Here is a 13,209-nt window from a genome sequence, read left to right on the forward strand (position 1 = left end):
GTGGTGATGTAGGTGGCGTCTGATGGTAGTTTTGGAGACTTTCTGACCCCAAGACTCAACTCACCTCTACAATTCTCCAGCTGTCATCCTTGGAGATTCTTTTGCCAGTCGAACCATCCTCCTCACGGTGCGTGGGGTCAATGTACACACACGTCCTCTTCCAGGCTGATTCTTAACATCTCCTGTCGCTTTAAACTTCTTAATTATTTCCATGATAGTGGAAATGGGTATTTTCAACTCTTCAGAGATTTTCTTGTGTCCATTTCTTGATTTGTGCAGCTCCACAACTTTCTGTGGCACATCGTCACTGTGTTCTTGGGTCTTTCCCATAGTGATGAATGACTAATGGAATTTGGCCTGTCTCACCTCATATTTGTACGCCAGTGGAACAGGAAGTCATGGTTGACCTCTTAAGAGTTCCTTATCAAACAGGTGAACTTAAAAATGTAAAACATGACTGGAAATATACTTCAGTTAGACTTTAATTATAAGATTTTTCTAGGGGTGCCAATAATTGTGGCACACATGTTTTGGGGAAAAATGTGTATTTAATGTCAACAGTTTTTTTTTCTTTCAATAATTTTACTTCAATGAAAAGGTAAGATTTTTGTGAATATTTTGAGTGAAAGACCAAGAGGATAAACAGCAAAGACATATTTTTTTTATAGCCTGTTTTGCTCATATTCACTAGGGGTGCTAATAATTGTGGAGGGCACTGTATATCATCTTAATTGGGAAATGGGGCCCATGTGTCCTATGAAAAAATGTCAAACTCCACCTGGAGTTTATTACATCAGGAAAATGCAAGCAATGTAATGCTGCCGTTTTCCAAGTTGTTCCCTAAAGATACATTTACTTCCACATTATCACACGACGTTAAGGATGTAGCATGATGGATCCCATGTTTTCACACAGCGGAACTTAAAACATGAACAGCTGCCCTTGCATGTAGGAAAGCAGCTAAAGCGAACAAGGAACAACGTAACATCTGTTGCCATCCTTAATCCTTAGTTAGACCCAGATGAACTAAAAACAACAATACTGGAGACGATTGTGTGAAATATGCATTCTCTCTCACCAGGATCTTGCTACTGGTCCCATGATGTCAGCAGAAAGCCGAGATAGCCGATGTAGGTGAACCATCTGCTGAACCACTTCATTCTGCTATCTGCACTCTCTGATATAGTTATCTCAGGCAAAACACATCTTACCTCACTGGGCGTTCTTTCAATGTGTCATGTCAAGGACAAACGTCCATATCCCATCGCCTCTCGACAGGGGTGCACCAAGGATCAGTGCTGCGGCCCCTTCTCTTTGCAGTATACACCACCTCCTTAGGTTCAATTATCCACTCACATGACTTCTCATATCACTGCTATGCAGACAATACTCAACTATACCTGTCATTCCTGCCAGACGACCTCATGGTGCTCAGACATATTCACATGGATGAAGGAACACCACCTTCAACTAAACCTCTCTATAAGTCTATCAATCAGTCTATCTATCACAATATCAACCTGAAAATCGCCTCTTCATCTCTCACCCAAACCAAGGTTGTAAGAAACCTGGGTGTTATGACTGATTACCAGCTATCTTTCGCTGACCATGTTGCGTCTGTCTCCTGGTTGTCCTGCTTTGTTCTATACAACATAAGAAAAAATCAGGGCATACCTGACTCAGTATGCCACCCAACTCTTGGTAGAGGTCATGGTTACTTCTCACCTCAACTATTTAAATCCCCTTCTAGCTGGTCTCCCAGCATGCGCAGTAAAACCCTTATAGATGGTCCAGAACGCATCAGTGCATCTGGTTTTTGATCACCCTAAAAGTGCACGTCACTCTGCTGCTCCTTGACCTCCACTGGCTACCCATGGGCGCCCAAATCAAATTCAAGTCTCTAATGCTAATGCTAACTATACTAATGCTAGCTTACAGAGTGACGTCTGGGTCTGCACACATCTACTTGAACTCAATCATACAGGCTTTTTCAGCCACCGTGTTCCTCCAAGGAACGTCATCTGGCATTGCCAACCCTACACACAAGGCAATCTCCCAGACTGTTCTCATGTGTGGTTCCTCGATGGTGGAACAAGCTATCAAATGCTATCAGAGCAGGGGCATCCCTCTCTATCTTTAAGAATCTCTTGAAGACTCATCTGTACCAAGAGCACCTCCTTTCCTAACACCTGTAACACCCTAACATGCCTAACTCGCACTTACTGTGCACTTATTTACCTGATCTCCTTGCACTTTGTCATATTGAGTAGATTTAGTACTTAGTGCTTTCTCCAAGGTCTCTCTACTGAAGCTTGAGTGCTGTTCCACATGTGTAAGTTGCTTTGGAAGCGTCTGCCAAATGAGTAAATGTAAGTCTAAATGTACTAGAACTACCTCTGATACTAATGATGTTCTGTTGGATTATTTCCTTTTTAAACGTGTGCTATGCCATGCTCTGTGGAAAGATTTTTTTGGCTGTCAGCTATGACGTTGCTTGAAGTTATTAAGGACATTTTCCCATCAGGAATGCATGACGACCTGAATTGGATAAAGGATTGTGTTGGGGCCCAAAGATAAGGTCAGTCCAACAGTGGACCGTCAGCTGGAACAAACAGGTGTGAATTGCACAGACATTCAAGTGTCAACCATGTGACATGCAACAGGGGGAAGATATAACAGATAATTTCTGGTCAAATGTTTGTCTGGGCACAAAAAAAACTTCATGTACAGACCCAGTAGTAGGGGAATAGATAGTGTATTATATGTAGCCTACATCAGTTTCATACACAAATTAGATCAAGTCAGCTAACGATATTGAACATAAAGCCTCTGGTATTACACAGCAAAGGTCATAAGTGGCAGAGCTTTGCTATGACTGGAGGAAAATATCCCTTGATAATGTTTTTCTTCGAGTCAATGGAATACTTTTTTCTAATGAAACATTGGCTTTATTGAAACAATCTCAGAACTTGAAAAAAGTTTTTTTTTCTCCACGATTTCATCTGGGCAGAGATTTGTTTTTGGATTTCAAATAGCTAGATTATTATGTGAGTTAAAAATATCAATATTACAGCAGAGACAAACTTGAGTCTTTAATGCAAATTAAATGTTTCATGGTCCCTAGTGGTCACTCAATGTTACATTATTCATAAGAAATTCATTAGTGTATCATAATAATAATTTGTCTTACAACCATGAAAGAAAGTCTCTGGCAATTTTCTCATAATTCACCTCCTCCATTCCCCATTGGAGTCACTGAATATGTGCAGTGACAGTATGGGTGTACGCCTTCAGTGTTGTTTGTGTTATTTAAGATTTTGTTGAATGACAGTAACTGCTGGAAATTATGTCTCTGCTTGATAAAAAATATTTGCAAAACTGGCCTAGAGTATTTCATGTTTTATTTGTCAGATTATGTGTGAGCCTCACGCCCTGGAGAAACATCCCATGCCTCCAAAAGAGGGCGACAGAATCTGCATTATGCGAGAGGAGACAAGTAAATCTCTCTTTCTGCACCTGCTCTCTCTCTCTCTCTCTCTCTCTCTGGAGTGAGTGGTTTTTGCATATTCATAATTTCGATGGTGTCGAGATAGCATTAGACTACCTTACCCGTCAATTTAATACAAATACAAATACAACTGTAAAATACATAATACAGGAAAACTCTTCACGTTCATACTTCATTTTTTTTATATAAATGAGCATAGTTTAATATCTTAAGGAAGACGTTCATTATAGCAAGTGAGAAAAGTTTTCTTCTATTGGCATTGGTTTACTGGATCCTGTGGGCCTCCTCGCTGAGTGAGGAACACTTCAAACTTGCACAGCGGAAAAGGGAGCAATGAAAAAAGGGAGGTTACGTAAGGTCATTTTTATTTAATCTAGGTGGCTTCCACTGTTTTTTTTTCTACTGTTGTCCATAACACGCAGCGCGCATTAATCTTGCCCTTTATCTGTACTGGGGAGAATTGAAAAGGGCTTATCCCGCGCGCTGGCCGCGGGGCGATGCGCACAGGGCCCCGGTATTCCACGCGCTGTTCCCACTGCGAACGCAGAAGCCATTTCAGTCCCGCGTGACCAACTGGTGTAACTTGCCACAAAGGGAAATGAAAAAAGAGAGGGAGAGAAGGGGAGAGAGGAAGAGAAGGAAGGGGGATGGAGTAAAATGAAGAGTTCAATTGGGGAGCGATGGAAATAAATAGGAGCCATCGATGATAAGAACCACGCAATTTCCTCATCTATTTAACATTCATTGAATTGAATAATCCGCCCTTATTATCGTAAATAGTCTGCATATTTACCTTGAATATGCTAATTTATGTTTGCTTCAAGCGGTTGCGGACTTAATTTTTTCATCAGTATATGCATATCTCCCACCAGAACTCATATATACATATAGGCTAAGCTATAAGATAGAGAAAATAGACAGCGGAAGAGAGCGAGAGAAACAGCATCCTTTGTCTTTGACTGCTTATTGTTTCTTTCCCCCTGCCTGCCACTTTCCGCCTGAGGCCGCGTCAGTTACATTTCAATCAGTAGATTCATTGGAAAGTCATTACCGGAAACTAGGCCCTCATAATTGGCTGTCACTTTGCATAGGGGCAGCTCGCGGCCTCTAGGCCGAACGGCAGCGTGTTATCTTTCACTTTAAAGAAAAAAATAAAATGGACAATTTATCATTTATCTTTTTATGGGAATGCATTAACAAGTTAAATGTCATTCCCCTGCGTCCCACCCTGTTAATCCGTTCCTGTTGCCTTCAGCCTCAGAACCTTCCCTAACATTCTCGTATTTTCCAAAGGAACGCACTTCAGTAGCAAGGATGACTCTGCTTCTGCTCTTCACGATGTCTGGCCTACGTTCACCCCATGTAGTTATGTAGGGTTTCTAACATGCCAGTAAAGTCATTCGTTAACCTGTCGATCAAGAGTGTCAAGAAGATACATCGGGGAACTCTGACATTTGTTATTTCTCTCTCGAAGGTTAGCCTTGTCGCACCCCCGTTGAAATGTGCCCAAATAAGATAGAGGTTTAATATTCTGAAGGTTTCTTTCCCTTCAGCTGGCATTCCTGTTAACTGTGGACAACTATGGACAGTGCTGCTCCGGGAATATTGGTGTAGTGCTAGTTTATGTCTTTAGAGCACGTCTCAGGGCTTAATATGCGGCGCGCCCTGTTATTTGTCCAAGAGTGTCGTTAATGGTCGGTAAATATCAGAGAATGGGAGAGTGAATGCTGCATGAAGGCATGGACGAAATCAAACAAACCACCTCAATCACCACGGCATCCATTCCCATTCGTTTAACGGATTACCTGCGCGTTGAGCAAAGGACATGACTCAAATGACACGTCTGGCATTCAAAACCTCTCGCTCCCACGGTCACCGACCTGTTTATACACGAATCAATCAGCATCAGAAACAGGGAAACCCGGCAGTTCGCGAGCGTCGCAGATTAGTGAGGGCGCGCAGGACGGTTTGGGGGTCACGCGTGTTGACAAATAACCTTCTAAAAATCCCATCGATGAATGCGCACGGCGCTTCGCCTTTGGCTTTGATATTGGCCGGGTGTCTCGAAGCAGGTCGACCTCTAAATAAACAGACTGCATCAAATATGCGGACTGAGTTCGCTCGATGAGTTCAATTATACACAGTCGACAATGTAGTTTATTATTCGGGAGTAAAAGAACATTTGAGACAAACGGCACTCCTAAACGTCTATTACATTATCGCCAAATAACTCTAATTGGCCTAGACAGCCCACAGGCTTTCAACAGATAACAATAAGCTCATCTGAAAGAACATTCATAATGACCTAAACTTCATCAATTCGTATATGTGTTTCTTCATTAGTCTAACACGTTTTTATAAGTGACATTTTAAAAACTGAACTGGTCAAAATGTCTTATCTGCAGGGCTTGGCAAAAAAGTGTACAGTTTAGGAAAAGTTCCGGTTCGCGAAGACGACAAAAGAAGAAAATAACAAATCAGCTCCAGCTTGTCTAAAACTTTATTTATTTATTTATTTATTTATTTAGCTATTCAGTATTCTAATCTAATTAAACGGGCCCCGGGGGTGCGTGCTTAGTGAATGATGTGAAAATTCAATCACGGGGCTTTAGGATTGAAGGTACCTCGCGTCAGCGGACAGTACTGACGCGCGGGGGGAGAAAGTTATTTTCTAGTTAATGGCGTTATTATCGTGAGTAGGCGACAAAGTCAATGTGAAATGACAATCTAAAGAGCTGTTCCTATAGAGTCCCTTTCCTCTAGCGACGTGACCGCACTGACGTGGAAATTGCCTTTGCAGTGGTAATTGTTCTCCACTAACAGGGCACGGACTTAATTAGCAACACGGGCTTTGTTTTTCGTTTCAAAGGGATGACTCTAAAGAGTCCATTAGTACACACATTTTATATATATTTCTTCCGATGTATGGCTGAAGCAGGGTACATTGTATAAAAAGGGTGTCTCTTTCTCTGTGTATATGCCCTGTTTGAAGAGAGAGAGAGAAAGACGTTTGTAGAAAGACAGATGTGGTTCATAAATACTCATTCACATGGATGATCATGTACAGAAGACATTGTGTGGTCAAATGTCACCAAGATTAGCTTACCCAGAAGTCTCAACTGTGGGTGGGAGCACACAATGCTCTTTTGCCACTGTGTCCATCTAGAGGTCAATCGCCATGGTCACCTCATGGTCAAGGGGCCAGACCATACACAAAAGCTCTTGACCCTGATGTGTGGTGTCTCTCAGTCTGAGCACTGGAGGACTGTGCCCTTGAAGTGCCCTTGGGTTTTTTCCGATCTTAGCCATCTGGGAGACACTCTGTTTTATCAGCACCACGACATGAAAGCCAACAGACTCAGTCAGTCAGTCTGTCACTCACACACTACCCCCCCCCCCCCCCCCCACACCTCCTGACACACACACACAACCAAACACAATCACACATTTTCCATTATGTTTCATTCAGTACCTACTCTCTCTCTCTTTCTGAAATTAACATAAAAACAAAACAGACATAAATACTCACTGATATTCAGCAGAGATGGATTCAGTTCATTTCCACTTTATTTGCAGAGTTCTATGCACAAAAGCCACCATCACAAAGCACCTCTTTACAGAGCCTAAACCATGAGGTTTTCTGTGCAAACATTGTGTGAAAGAAGTAGTGAAAATCCCCATGTTCAAATAATGGAACTTTTATGTGAATGTCACCCAAAGGGGACACCCATCTGTCAGAATTCCTGGGTAGTGAATGTGTTTAAGAGCCACGCTACCCCATCAAGATTTTATTTGTAGAGATTTTGGAAACACATCATACTGATTATGCTCCTGAACTCGGTTTGCAGTTTAGCTTGGGATGATCATATGGTATAGAATTTAAACATGCACACACACGCACAGACACACACGCACAGACACACACGCACAGACACACACACACACACACACACACACACACACACACACACACACACACACACACACACACACACACACACACACACAAATACATGTAAACTCACAGATGTGGAAGTAAATGTGTGTCAGCACAAATGTGCAGCATCTCAGGGTCATGACCCCTTACCTCTTGACAGAACCAATCAGAACAAACTTCTATCTCTTTCAGCCACTCAACAAACATTCTCATAACCTCCAGAGCAACTCTGAATAATCAACACACGCGCACACACACACACACACACACACACACGGACACTCACACACACAAACACACACACACAATTTCCCCCAAGGGCAGTAAGGGCTTTTCTTTTCCACCTGTAGGGGGTCAATCAAAGCGGCTTTACAAACCAACATCATGAAGACACAGAATGGCTCTCCAGTGAAAGAGTCATACAGACACAAACCCAGCAAAAACCCTAAACACACATCGAATTAAAGGGGCTTACACTGTTCTCAGCTCCCCCGAGGGAGATCAGACACCGGGGGGTCACTCCCCCAAATTTAGTCCCAGGATTCATAGGCCTCCATGGGGGACAAGGTCAATTTAACAAGCTTAAGGCACGCATGTCCCTCTCTATTGCTTTTACGTCTTTGCTCTCTGTCTGTCTATATTCATCTCTCTGTTCTCTTTCTCTTTCTCTCATCACCCCTTTTTTTTGCACACAACCCCCTCCACCCCACCCAACAGTAATTGGTTGCTATCAAAGCCAATTGGCGTCAAAACAAATCTCCTTAGTGATGGCCTGGGTTCGTTGCTGGGGAATTGAAGGGGTGTCTCCTGGGAAGCGTGCTGGGTTCAGAGGTGAAGTCTGTAGTTGTTGAGAGGCTGTGTGTGTGTGTGTGTGTGTGTGTGTGTGTGTGTGTGTGTGTGTGTGTATGTGTGTCTGTGAGACAGATAGAGAAAGTAAAAGACTGCGAGACTGACAGAGACCAGAGTTAGGAAAACAGCAGCAGGTGGTGACAAATTATTAAATTAAATATGAACTGAGTGCATGTGATGGTAATGAGGTTATTCAGCATGGTAATATATCTGCACACAGGAGAGTAGTTAGCCTCATGACTGGAATCTATTTATTTTAACATGCAGGAATTAATAGCCTTCATCCACAATGTACATATAAAATAGCAGTAATGTAAAGATATTCTATAGATGGATGGACACTGGAAGGGATGGTCATATGAAAGAAGCTGTTTGTGATACAAGTTTACACTCTTCAAAAGAAAAAGGATTTCACAGAAGTCCCTTACTTGAAAGTTACCCTTCCATGCCTTTGTTCCTTCATAGTTCCCTATTGGAACCTTTTAGGACATTACTGTTGTTTGTGTACGATCTGTTTTTTTATCCACAAAAGACTTGTATGCACCTCCTTACAAAATATACTTTATAAAACTTGAAACAACCACCCTGAACACACAACGCAAACAGCTCCTTGTTAGCAGAACAAGTCTGAAGAAGAACCACAGATTTTCAGATTTCTTTTTTTTTTTGAGTGGATGTTGCAGTGGCCTCTCTGATATGTCAGCCCCTTTGTTCACAGGCTATTGAGCACTGGAGGACTCTCTGGCTCTTTTATCACATGATTGACAGGTGACGAGGTCAGACCACAACTCTTTCCCACAAATGGCTTCCGTGTGCCGTTTAGCGGATAATTAAAATCTAACCCGACTTAAACCAGGCAGGGGGGAGCGGGGGTCCCTCCACCGGTAAACTGACACCGCACATAAAGCCGAGAAAGGCAGCAAACGGACCGCGTGCGACCAGCTGCACCGCACATTTGTGCACCATGGAGACGCCTCGCGATCATGGCATGGTCCGCTTGGCGCAGAATTAATCTCCTGAACTGTTTAGATAAGAAACACACACACACACATGGACGCACGGATACACACACGTGCACACACAGACTCAAAGACACATAGACACACACACACACACACACACACACACACACACACACAGAGAATCTGAACCTAGACCGAGTCAAAATATTTGGGTTCTGGTTAAATCCTAGTTAAACCACTAACACCAAAAGAAGTACTCAGCACACACTACTTCCTCTTACGACCAGACTTGAAAAGAGTGAGAAAAGGAGAGATAGAGAGAGAGAGAGAGAGAGAGAGAGAGTAAGAGAGAGAGAAGTAAAGAGACGTGGAGGAAGAGCGTAAATGACAGATTGGACATAAATCACAGCTGTATGTGAGGGAGTGTGTGCATTATGGCCCAGAGAGTGTGTTGTTGAGTGTGTGTATTTTGGCTGAAAAAGTGTGTGTGTGTGTGTGTCTTTGTAAGGAATTTCATTACGTTGTGCTTGTCAAGCACTGATCCCTGATTAAGGATCTAATAACCCAGTTTAGACTCTAAGTGGTCTATTTGCATTCTGGTACTTGGAACGGAATTCTGCATATGTGTGTGTGTGTGTGTGTGTGTGTGTGTGTGTGTGTGTGTGTGTGTGTGCGTGTGTGTGTGCATGTGTCTTTTGGCCTTGATGCTAGATGTGTGAATGTCAGTTTCCAGGATATGTTTCCATCTGTATTTAGTGAGTACACACATAGTGTTTCTATGTTACTGTGTGCTCTAATGATGAATGTAAATGCAGACAAATGGGAAGTATATTGTAGCTGGACATGTACAGAAAGTATGTTCCTCTGTGTGTGTGTGTGTGTGTGTGTGTGTGTGTGTGTGTGTGTGTGTGTGTGTGTGTGTAAAGTTAGACACACACACACACGCACATGCACACACACTAGTGGCTGTGACATGATTATCCAGTGTGTGGCACTGGCCTTGGCCACTAAAGCAAGAATTCACTAAAGAGTAGTGATGGACAGAACAACCCTAAGAATAGCACATGATAATGAGGTCTGGATTATGAGGATCAAGATCATTCTCTCGCTCACGCTCTCTCTATCTCTCTCTCTATCTCTCTCTCTCTCTTTCTCTCAGTCTGACTCTCTCTCTCTCGCTGTTGCTTGTTTTTCTCTCTCTGTTGCTTGTCTTATCTTAATAACAAGGCTTTAAAAAGTGGGCTTTTGAAGAGCCGAGCTCTCCTGGTTCACTGTATCCATCTTGTATTATGTGGATTGGTTCTGACATTATTAATGCTAGGTAATTACTTGGGGATGACCGGCTGCAGTGATATGAAGAAAACAGCAGGGGGAGCTCACACCAACCTTCAAAACGGAGACCACTGTTGTGTCTCAGTCTAAAAACCTTGGACACAGATGTATGCTGTTTGTCTGTGTTTGGGGAATGATGGTCAGGTTGGGGGCATAGTTATTTATCATCACCATACTACCAACAACGTCATAGACCGACATGGATGTGCGTGCACACACACACACATACACACACACATAGTGCTTTTCACCCAGTTGTGAAACTTAAGGACATCTGTCAAAATAAATAGCTTAATCAATGAAAAACTTGGACGTATAGATGGATAGATGTATAGATGTATGTATAGATAGATAGAACGAGTGAGAAGGGCGAGCAGTCTCCCTGGCCTGGTCTTGCATGAGAGAACTTGTAGGTGTCAGCATTACAGTAATAGCCCCATACAGCTGTGTTACTAAGGTGGGGGAGGGGTGTGTGTGTGTGTGTTTGTGCCAGTCTGTATATTTGTGTGTGTGTATGTGTGTGTATTTGTGTGCCAGGCTGTATATTTTTGTGTGCATGCAAGGGTTTGTGGGAGACACAATTTCTCACGCTTCTTGAAAACCTCCCTACACATATGGAAACCTTAGCACATCAGTCTTGATTTTACACGTACCACATTATCTGTTCTCACTGGACAATTTGTAGATTGTGTGTGTGTGTGAGAGAGATGTACGGAGAAAAATATTGTGTGTAAGTGTGCAAGGAAGGCCATCATAAGAGCTCTCCCCCTCCTGTTAGTATGTTGTTCACACACTAACTACTGGTCAGCAAGGGATGCCCAACACAGTTTTAGGTCTGCAGTAAAAATTCCGATGGTATTAAAATAGAGAACAGCGAGCCTTACAGGGTCACAGTAACATTTATTTTCTCCCTCCGCGGATCTGCAGTGATAAACAACACATCTTCAAGACAGTTTAGCGGAACTATTCTAAAAACTCTCACTTATGGTATCTTTATGCATAACTCTCACTCAGCATCTGCGGGCTCTCCACATATCAAGAAACAGATGTTCTTTGAGATGGACATGCAAATGTGTTAAACTATGGGTTATCATCATTTGTTAAGCATATGCTTCATCGGTTTTAATTACATAGTCATTTGGGAGTGTTTGCTGAATTACTTCTTATTCAAACTTCGATTGTTACATGTGATTGATGAGGACTGATTCATAGGCCACCGAGACAGAGTGGATATGCCAGGTCAGTGTAAGGGGGAAGTCCAGTAACAGTGTGTACCACTACGTTAGGCAACAATGTGTTATATATAGTCATATATTCACCATTTGTCTTTACAGCACACACAATCTACCTTCCTTAGAAACACCTACAGGAATTTTTCATTCCTGAGAATGAGAAGGGTTTAGTTAGAAACAACATGCCAAATGACAGCATGTGGTCATTTTGGAGCAAGGAATTTATGTGGCTTCAAGATTTCCCATTGTTTTTAAAACAGGTTGTGAAGGTGGGTACAGTATTGTCTCTTTCAAGTGATTTTCTTCATCCTTCTATATTCCTCCTTAACCACCAACTGCTGTTTGTGACATGAATAGCACTCAGCTTGCCAAAAAAATAGGAGTCACTTCGTTGGCATGGCGAGTACTGTAATCAGTGTGAGTGAAATAGACAGAAAAATGCTAATCTGGAAATAAGAAATACAATTCCAGTTATATTGACAACATAGCTAGCATTTTGACTATCTTTATTGTGTACAATGACACAATGACTGATATCATTATTTACTTTTGAGCAAGTTACAAAGAATTTTGAGCAAGTTACACGCATGTGCAGGTAATACGTTGTGTGGTGCTGCTTGTACAAAAAAACTGTAACCTTCCAACACAGAGGCAATGCTTTATAACGGCCATGACCCAAACCCAATGGACATGATCTGCCTCATACAGAGAAGCTCAGCTAATTAGCAGGCACACTTTCAGCAAACCCATCAGGGAAGAGGACCTTTCTTACTCTGATAGAATAGAACCTTTATCAACCGCATGGACGTCTGTTTTCAAAAGAGCTATCGCATAGTATACGTTTGACCCGTCTGTGTGGTGAGATAGTTCCTCCTATTCTCTGGGGGAGAACTAGAGCAGCTGGCCAAGGCACTGAGCAGTGGGATCTGTGCTGCCTGGAGTAAACACAACCTGGTAATGATGTCCTCCTGCAACTGGTGATCGTCAGCACTTTAAGACAAATAGTTTAAGAAAAATAGAAGAAAGACATATAGAATTGATCTGACATTTTTAAGTTCCGTCACATGAAGCTATATGTGTGTGTGTTACTGTTAATGCACTGTAAGCACATAATAATGTTTGTGGAACAGTATTTGTTCTGTTTGAATGTTTTGGAACTCAGCGTGTCTGCAAGTTGTGATTAAAAGCCTATTTACAAACCACAGGGTTGCATGAGAAACAGTAACTACTGTTGCATAGGCTACCCTGGTTACATAACAAACAAACAAACAATCTAAAACACACGCATACAATTTCTTTGTGAAAGTGCCCTCTTGGGCAAACTCACTGAGGCGTCTGGAATGGTAGACATCCAAAGGATGCAACAATTATTTTCTATTATCCTTGAGG

Source organism: Clupea harengus, chromosome 14, assembly GCF_900700415.2.
Source record: "Clupea harengus chromosome 14, Ch_v2.0.2, whole genome shotgun sequence".
Lineage (NCBI taxonomy): Eukaryota > Metazoa > Chordata > Actinopteri > Clupeiformes > Clupeidae > Clupea > Clupea harengus.